The sequence below is a fragment of the Etheostoma spectabile genome, chromosome 16, assembly GCF_008692095.1.
Source record: "Etheostoma spectabile isolate EspeVRDwgs_2016 chromosome 16, UIUC_Espe_1.0, whole genome shotgun sequence".
Taxonomy (NCBI): Eukaryota; Metazoa; Chordata; class Actinopteri; order Perciformes; family Percidae; genus Etheostoma; species Etheostoma spectabile.
In genome coordinates, this window is record NC_045748.1 from 6,292,348 (window position 1) to 6,301,875 (window position 9,528).

The window sequence follows — 9,528 nt, forward strand, 5'->3', positions numbered from 1 at the left end:
CACACACACACACACACACACACATAAAGAAACACATCCTACCCTCCTAAATCAATTAATAGAACAGATCTGTGCAAAGATCTCTCGGAAATCTCTTCACATCCTTGGCCACCTTTGGCCCTGTCCTCTCCTTGGCCTTGATCATTATGGTCTTGGCCACATCCATTAACATAAAGTATCTCACAACCTTTCAGAATGACCAAATGTGCTATTAGTGCAGTGGTCTGAGAAACACCAGACTGCAATGTGTTTTACTTCTGCTACTGATCATCGTCAAACTCCCAAGTTTGTAATCAAGCCGTGTTAAATAAAATCAGTTTATGGATGGAAATTTAGGAAGGATGAGAAGAAGAAACACACCCCATTCCTTTGGTCTCATGCCCCTGTGAGCACGGCAACATGTGTCCATTTTCCCCAGCTGTGCGGAACATCACTTATCTAGCTACTGTATCTCTACAGTAGCTAGCTTCTTACAGTGCAGACGCTTTGCTGCTTGCTCCTGCTTCTGCTTGCATATTTTTTGCGATAATTCGTGCTTTTCCTCTGAGAAACTATGAGCAGCGGCTCTTGGCACTTCAAAAACACTGGACTATACATTTTTTGTAGACATAGTAGGCTATTGCCATATTTAAAATTTTTCTGCGTGAGCGTGCCTACCAATAGCTCAAGCCTGTCCTACATTGATTGTAGCTAAAGCTAATTAGCAGCAAATGCCTCCTTTCTCCGTAGAAGACTACTACAAACTCCTTCAAAGATTGCACTTCTGAAACCAAGGTTCACCTTCTAGAAGTGAACGTGGAAGTTTAACGGATCTTGTGGATGACACCACTTTACCATGGACCCATAACAATGGACGAAGTATGCTAACACACGGCTAATTAGCACCAACAAACTACAAAACAGGAGGGTGAACTGTAATAATCACCAAGTGGCGGTCCTCCCTGGAACTCGTCTGGTGCGAAGCCTAAGAGTAAATCATTTTCCTGGGAAATGGGAGGACGACTAACGGGCCGGGCACAGCGCCCTGAGGTTTGTGATATGACCGGCTGGCCTGCATTATCATCTGGGCAGAGCGCCTCTTCAACCCCTGTACCTAGTAGGACACAGCCGTGGACAGCTGCAAAAGGGAAAATAAGCAACAAAATGCCCCCCCAACAACCTTGTGTGCAACTGGATAACAGATTTGCTCCTCTGCTGCAAGACGCTGGACAGTCATCTGATGACCGGGACTGCGTCTCATCACCACACAGCAGGGTAAGGACTGAGAGCAATTCAAAAAGTAAAAAGCTAACAACTGGGCCTCAAACCCTGATTGTGGGTGACTCTGCTGTAAAAGATTTAAAAAACAGTAAAAACACCAAAATACTATGTTTTCCCAAAGACATGGTGTCTGACTTGACCCAAAAAATCCCAGATATCGTGGCAGCACACCCAACTGTGAAGAACATTATTCTGCATATAGGGTCAAATGATGTTGTAAAGCAACAGTCTGAATTGCTGAAACTGGACTTTAGGGAACTGCTTGACACAGTCACCCCCCTAAGCGCAAATGTGTTTATCAGTGGTCCTATACCGTCAGTCAGAAGAGGAGATGAGAGATTCAGCCGACTGTTGGGACTAAACAAATGGCTTTCAACTGAATGTACCGTCCACTCTCTGAAGTTCATTGACAATTTAAACATTTTCTGGGAGCGCAGACATCTTTTTAAAGCAGATAGACTTTCCCTTAACAAGCCAGGAGTAAAGCTGTTCACCTCTAATCTGCTTTACTTTCTGCGCTACACATCTGCTCCCTCTGCCAAGGTCACAAAACAAAAGGAAGACACAACAAAGTGCGGCAGTGATCCAGCACAGCCCCCGCCTGTGCAAAGATTTGACCATGGGAGACCAGAGAGCAGAACACGAACCTCCACTCCCCTCTTCACCCTCCACACCCCTCAAACCTTCCCAACCCCGAACCTTCTGAGATTCATCGCTGTCTCTACTGATGTCTCCACACACCCTTTCCCTTATTTCCCCCATCAATTATGCACCCCTTCCTACCCCCATGGCTCAACCCCGGGCAAAAGTAAACGCCAAGCCCCACTACCGGATGTCAGAAAACTCCTTCCCCCAGACTGATAAGGACGCTTGTGTGCAAAATCTGGCAAGCACTATCTGATATGTGCCGGGCCTTGGCTGCAGGACTATGAACTAATGACTCTTTTCAAGACAAGCCCGGGCCCTGTGGATTCAATTCTTCCTCAATTTCTGTTGTGAAGGTAATAGAAAAGAATGTGAATAACACTTAACTGCAAACTTAGCAAATTTAGCATCCATTCCTCGTCAGCTACAGCCTGTCCCAAAAAATGAAAACACACTAACACTAGCCTACAAACGTCAGGTCTTTGGCAGGAAAATCATTTTAATCAATGATTTTATACTAACACAATCTAGATTTATGTTTTTACTGAAACCTGTTAACCATAATAACAGCCGCTGCTGTTCTCATCGAGTCAGCTCCCCCTAACTTCAGTTTTATGAGTGAGAATAGAGTGAATAAGAAAGGGGTGGATCGCCATTTTGTTTAATGACTCATTCCACTGTACGCAAATATGTTATGGAAATTTTGTTTCTTTTGAATATGTTGCTCTTCAATTATACTTCCCCTCAAGCGATGTTTCTAAATATCTACAGGCCACCTAAATATTGTGCAACCTTCATTGTGACTTCACTGAACTGCTGTCTATTATCTGCATTAACTTGATTGTGTAATCATTGCGTGATTTTAACATTCATGTTGACAGCCCCCAGGACAGGGGGACAAAAGAGCTGTGTTGTGTTTTTGAGAACTATGACTGACTCAGCATGTGACGGACCCACCCACAATAAGGGGCCCACTCTGGACTTGATTGTCTCCAAAGTCTGACATTTCCAAGGTTGTGGTGACTGACGTTGCTCTCTCAGATCATTCCTGTGTTTTCTTTAACCACTATCTCTGTGCCCAAAAGTGTCCAAACAAAGATATCAAAACGGTATATCACTGAAAACACCAGTGACACTTTATACAGCTTTTTCCTCCACACCAGCCATCTCTGGGCTATCAGTCAGTGAGCTTTAGATAATTTCAACTGTAAAATTACAATGTTATTGATGCCATTGCTCCCACTAAGGTCAAAGTTGTATCTGGTAAGAAAGATCTCCATGGAGAAATGTCTACTGGTGAGAACAGAAAAAAGAGAGTGTAGGAAAGCTGAACGAAGGTGGCGAAAAACAAATCTCCTGGTCCATTATACTCCTATAAAGAGAGACTTCGCATTTATTTGGAACTGAGGAATGCAAAGGGTCCTTTTTCTCTGAATTATCTCTAGAAACAATAATAATTCCGTGCTTTGTTTGCTACTGTTGATAGGTTACAAACCCTCCAGTACCATAGCATCTGAACTTTTATCTACCAAGGCCTGCAATACTTTGCCTCCTTCTTCAAAACAAAATTCAAAAGATTAGACAAACAGTCAGTGCCTCCATATCAAGTCCAGGATAGTTGTTGTACAGTGTTCAAGCAAATAGTTCCAAATGCCAGAATTTCACACGATCAACCATACAAACCTGGAGGACATTATTCAACTCTGAAAACCTCGACCTGTTGCCTTGATGTCTACCAACGGACTTTCAAAAAGTCCAATGGACTTCTGATCTCTACGATGTGAACACACCTCTCAGGTATCTTCCAGCCCTGAAAACTGCAGTTCAAGCCACTCTAAAAAAACAACCAACAAGTCCAAAGCAACTATAGGCCAATATCAAACCTTCCGTTTTAAGTAAAATCATTGAAAAGTAGTCTTTCACAACTCAACCATTTCTTGTCACTAACCAACAGTTTGATACCTTTCAGTCGGGTTTCCGACCACACCACAGCACTGAAACGGCTGTGTCAAAGTCTTTAATGACATCCACCTTACACAGATAATGGCAAAATTTCAATCTTAGTATTACTTGATCTCAGTGCTGCATTTGACCGGTCGACCATGACATACTACTAGACCGATTGGAAAACTGCGTTGGCCTTTCTGGCTCGTACTAAACTGGTTTGAATCCTACCTAAAGAATAGGAGTACTTTGTGTCTATAGTAATTATGCATCTGAGCGACAAATATGACGTGCGGAGTTCCGCAGGCTCCATTCTGGCCTCTTCTGTTTAACATCTACATGCTTCCACTGGCTCGATTATGGAGAAAAACAATAGTTACCAAGTTTGCGGACGACACACAAATTTACATAACCTTATCGCCAGGGGACTATAGTCCAATACAAAAACTGACTAAGTGCATCGAACAAATTAACGGCTGGATGTGCCAGAACTTTCTGAAATTAATGAAGAAAACTGAGGTGGTTGTTTTTGGAGCAAGAGAGGAACGATTAAAGTCTGCGCTCAGCTTCACAACAATGTTAAAAACCAGCACAAGCCAGAAATCTTGGTGTAGTCATGGACTCAGACCTGAACTTTAACAGCCACATTAAGCACATTACAAAGTCAGCCTACTATCACCTTAGAATATATCAAGGGTTAAAACTTATGTGTCAACAGGATTTGGAAAAACTTGTCCATGCCTTTATCTTCAGTAGACTTGACTACTGTAACGGTCTTTACAGGTCTCCCCAAAAAATCAATCAGCAGCTCAGCTGTTCAGAACGCTGCTGCTCGAGTCCTCCATAAGACCAAGAGACTGGATCACCACTCCAGTTCTGAAGTCTTTACACTGGCTTCCTGTGTCTCAAAGAATTGATTTCAAAGTACTCTTGCTAGTTTATAAATCACTTAACGTTTTAGGTCCAAAATATTTGCTGATCTGCTACTACACTATGAACCACCCAGACCTCTCAGGTCATCTGGGACAGGTCTGCTTTCTGTCCCCAGAGTCAGAACTAAACAGGGTGAAGCAGCTTCGTTTCTATGCTCCTCATATCTGGAATAAACTCCCAGAAACCTGTAGATCCGCTGCTACACTCTTTCTTTAATCAGGCTGAAACCTTTCTATTTGATGCTGCCTTTCTTTAAATGACTAATCATTTCTTTAAATTTCTTATGCTGCACGGTAAATTTTATTCTTGTGTTTTTGTTTTCTCTTGTTTTTAACGTCTATTCATGTGTTTTACCGGTTTTTAATGCTTGTGATTTTAACTGTTTTACTTGTGTTTTATCTGTTTAACTGATTTTGTGTAAAGCACTTTAATTGCCTTGTTGCTGAAATGTGCTATACAAATAAAGCTGCCTTGCCTTGCCTTGCCTTACAAATGACTGATTAACAGGCAACAACAGCAGGAGGACTAAGTTATGACAAAATGAAAAACCTGGTGAGGCTGATGAGTATGGAGGAGATTGAGGAGTTGTTTTTTCTCAACATTGTCTGTCTGTGTCTCTCTGGCTGGCTGGCTACATATTGTGTAAGTAAATTTGAAGCTGCAACCTGCCTGCTGTAACCAATCTGGCCACCAGGAGTCTCAGTTATCCACACAGTGCTCCGGCTTCCCATCATACTGCGGTGTCACTCAATTCAAATGGGTAACACGGTCTCTCTGCGAGCATGCGCAGTGACGGGAAACACGCAGTGTATCAGTGGCAATTACACGCACTGTTAAATGTAGTGTGTCTGCTGCACACACATTGGAATAAAGCAAAACACACCTTGACATTCAGTTTAATTGTTTTGAACACAAAAATAACACCTTCAGTGCCCAGTAACACCCCATTTCACAAACACCTAGATGTGAATGATATGCATTTATGTTTACACAGACAAAGGCGCAACAATGGTATGCAGTTAGATACCTTTAATAAATGCAGGGAAAGAGAAGAAGAGAAAGAGCACCAACAAGAGCCTGCAGGGTGGTAGGTATATCAAGGACAGGCTGTTACGGCAGAATCACATCAATCAATTATAAAAAAAATACCATTGCTGTCCTTGCCTCAGTCCGCAGTAGAAAACCATCAATATAACAGAAAAGACAAAAAAAAGAAGAATGAACTGCATAAGGGATTGGAGGGAAATTAGAGAATCAGATTTGGGGCCTTTAGAAAAATAATTGATCAAATGGTTATGGGTATGAAATGCCCATAAAATCATTATTATTGATTGTATCTAGTAATGTACAATCGTAATATGGAGACCATTGAAAATTGTGCAAAATATACTGTACATTCCAGTTTATTTCAATGGTCATCTTTCTTACTGTATTTTGTTTTCTGTCTCTCTCTCTCTGGGGCATGTGTTGCATGTATCAATAGTACAACACAGATTGAGGGCGTTGTGCAGTTCATTCTTAATACCCAGACGTCCATCTCATCGACAGTGAATTGTGTCTGTATAAAATCACTTGCCTACTCATTCATAAACATCACTCCGACTCCACACCAGCCCTAAAGGGATAGTTCAGATATTTTAAAGTGGGGTTGTGTGAGGTGCTTATCCATTGTCACTTATCTACAATAGATGGTGGTCAGCACGTTTGGAGTTTGGGGAAACGGACCAGAATACCGACACAGATGCTAAGCAATGTACTGCTGTTGATGGGGCCAGCACAGGCAGCAGCAAAAACGTATTTTAGCCAGCTTATAAAAAGGAACACTTAAAAAAATCAATATCAGTTTAAGTGTATGCTATATTTAGAATATGTTCATAGCTTAACCTTGCCGTCAAACAGCCTTTTCCTTTGGCACTACATTTTCTCAACCTTTGGAATATCTGTATTCTTGCGCAGAAGCTCAACTGTGCCACACGCTGTATTACGCTGCAGATCAGCTCTTTGGGTCAGGCTTTAAGCTGTTTATAGAAGAGAAAACAAATATGTGATGAATGAGTGATTATGATAGCAACAAGGCAATTCACTGTGGAGACAAGGGGATACCTTTATGAGCCAGAGTCTACAGAAGAACTTCTGCAATGGAGAAGAGGCCGAAAGACCGAGAGGGGAAACTTATGTGGAAAGGAAAGTAATGTCTGATGGCAAGGTAAAACTGTGAAAATATTCTAAATATAGCGTACACTTAAACTGATATTGTTTTATAGGTGGCTAAAATATTCCTTGTCGTGCCTGCTCCTCCAAACTGGGGGCGTGCCGGCCGCTATCTACTGTAAGTAATACACTAACTATAATAATAATAATAATAATAATAATAATAAAAATATATTTTATTTATGTAGCACCTTTCATGAAACCCAAGAACACTTTACAGAATTACAGTCGCCTGTGGTGAACAAGTAGTGTTTCAGGAGTTTTTTTAAATGTCCAGGGATGTAGCATTTTGAATATCTGCAGGGAGTTTACAGAAGGCTGGGGGTGCAACACTAAAGGCTCTGTCTCCAAAGGTACAGAGTCTGGTGCGGGCAATCGAGAGCAGGCCAGCGTCTGAGGGCCGCAGGTTTTGGGGTGGGGTGTATGGCGGGAGGAGGTCGGAGAGGTACAGTGGGCCCAGGGCATGGATGGATGTGTAGGTCGAGTTATATTTGATGCAGGACTTATTGGGGAGTGAAGGTTGACAAGGGTTAGGGTGATGTGCTGCCATGTCTTGGTGTGGGTGAAGACCCTGGTGGCGGAGTTTTGGACATACTCGGGCCTGTCTGGGGTTTTGCTAGGGAACCCAGACAGGACTCCACTGCAGTAGTCCAAATGGGAGGTTATGAAAGCATGTATGAGTGTTTCTGCCACGGAGTCAGAGAGTGATGGCCAGAGTCTGGAAATGTTTTGAAGACGAACAAAGGCAGATTTGGGGATATATTTGATGTGATTTTGGAAAGAGAGGGTGGAGTCTTAGATTACACAACAGTTGCATACCTCAGCGGATGGGCAGTTGCCGCACCCGTCAACATCCAGGATGAGCTCTCCGACCTTCTGGAGCAGCGCCTCGGGGGATTATGGATAAGTACCTCATACAACCCACTTTAAAATATCCTAACTCTCCCTTTTGACACAACAACTTACCTACTTAGTCTATGTATCCAAACCACACATATTCACATTCACACATTCACATTCATGGCTCATGGTATTCAATTGCCTGAATTTGTTGTGTTCTTGCCATGATGCAACAAGGTGTAAGAGAGCAGACAGTAGGGCTGAAGATTGAGCGGACTATAATCTAAGATACTCAATTATTAATGCACACCACTTTACACAAAAGATAGAGAATCAGGAGGTCTAGGAGTCGTGAATTTTTAATTTCCTTTTTGGATCGTTTATTTGACATCCTTTGCTGATTCTGCAGAATGGCATTCCATTGAGATTACAGTGACATTATGTGGTGCATTCGAATCCCTTCTTTCTTCTTTTAAAGACTACTAACACCACATTTTTTATGTAAATACCATTCTCCATTAAATCTGTTTCATAATCATGACTTTCTCACTGCCTTTTACTCTCCCACAATGAAAGGCAAACTATTCTCCCAGAGGCGCAAGAGGCAAAAACCTTTTTTATAGTTGTTTTTATTTACAATTAAATTCTTCATCCCATGCTATGAGTCCCCTTGGCGTTAGTAAAGGTATTTACATTATTATTTCAAGCAATGTATAAAAAATTCAGGGACAATTTGGAGTTCAGCTATTTTACCAAAGTAGAATTTGAACTGATGTAAAAGTCTCTAAATGTATTCAAAGTTCATATTCCAACCCAAGCAAACAAATGTGTTGAAAATAATTTTAAGATCGTTTGGAAAGGTTCTATATCTTTTAAATGTGTTATCAGGATTATACCATCTAGCATCTTTGTGGAGAATATCAGACGTTTTTTCTTAAAGAGGTCTGAGCAAAAGTTGGTTTCTTTATATGCTTTCCTAAGACTTACCTTATTATATTTTATGCTCAGTATAAAAAGGCAGCCAGGAAGCACTGAGCAAACCAGAAAAACTCTTCACTTTTTTTTAATGTGTTGCCGCTGGGCAATAATGAATGATTTGGATGGTGGTTTCAAGGAAAAGAGTTCATAAAGTGGAATGAATATCTGCCCTCTTGTAGTGTATAAAAAATGTCATCCAGACCTGCACAGATGGAAAATGTCTCCTGAGGAACATTAACAACTCCAACAATAATGTTTTTTTGCCTTGGTCTGCTGCTAACGTGTGCATGGGTTCAGTAGTGCTCTTTCATTTTTATATACTGACACTTTGATTGCTTCAATGGCTAACTTATCCTAGACTTGGCAAAATTGATGGTTACTAGACTACTATCACTGCATAGACTTGTTGTATCCAGCTCCTGGCTTTTCATGTACTGTAAATTAAAATACAAATGTATACATAAATACTAGGGTGGTACGCTTCATGAAAAAACATTCGAACCGTTTGGTTTGTGTGTCTCGGTTCGGAGCGTGTGTGCTGCGCACGGCTTGTCAGTACACTGCTAATGTGCACGTGATGAATAAAACACATGGCAGCTGATTGGACAAACACGTCACATGGGTCTGGCAGCTCCCGAATTTCAAAAGAGACTCTAATGGCGTCTCGTTCGGAATACATTCTCGTATTTTACAAAAATAGTTCACCAAAACGTGTTT

General features: G+C 41.5%; 1 protein-coding gene across 10 annotated transcripts in view; it reads right to left on the reverse strand.

The window, feature by feature from the left end:
- ank1b (ankyrin 1, erythrocytic b) overlaps positions 1-9,528 on the reverse strand; it is a 91,121-nt gene that overhangs the window by 35,859 nt on the left and 45,734 nt on the right. The gene's annotated exons all lie outside the window — the stretch shown is intronic.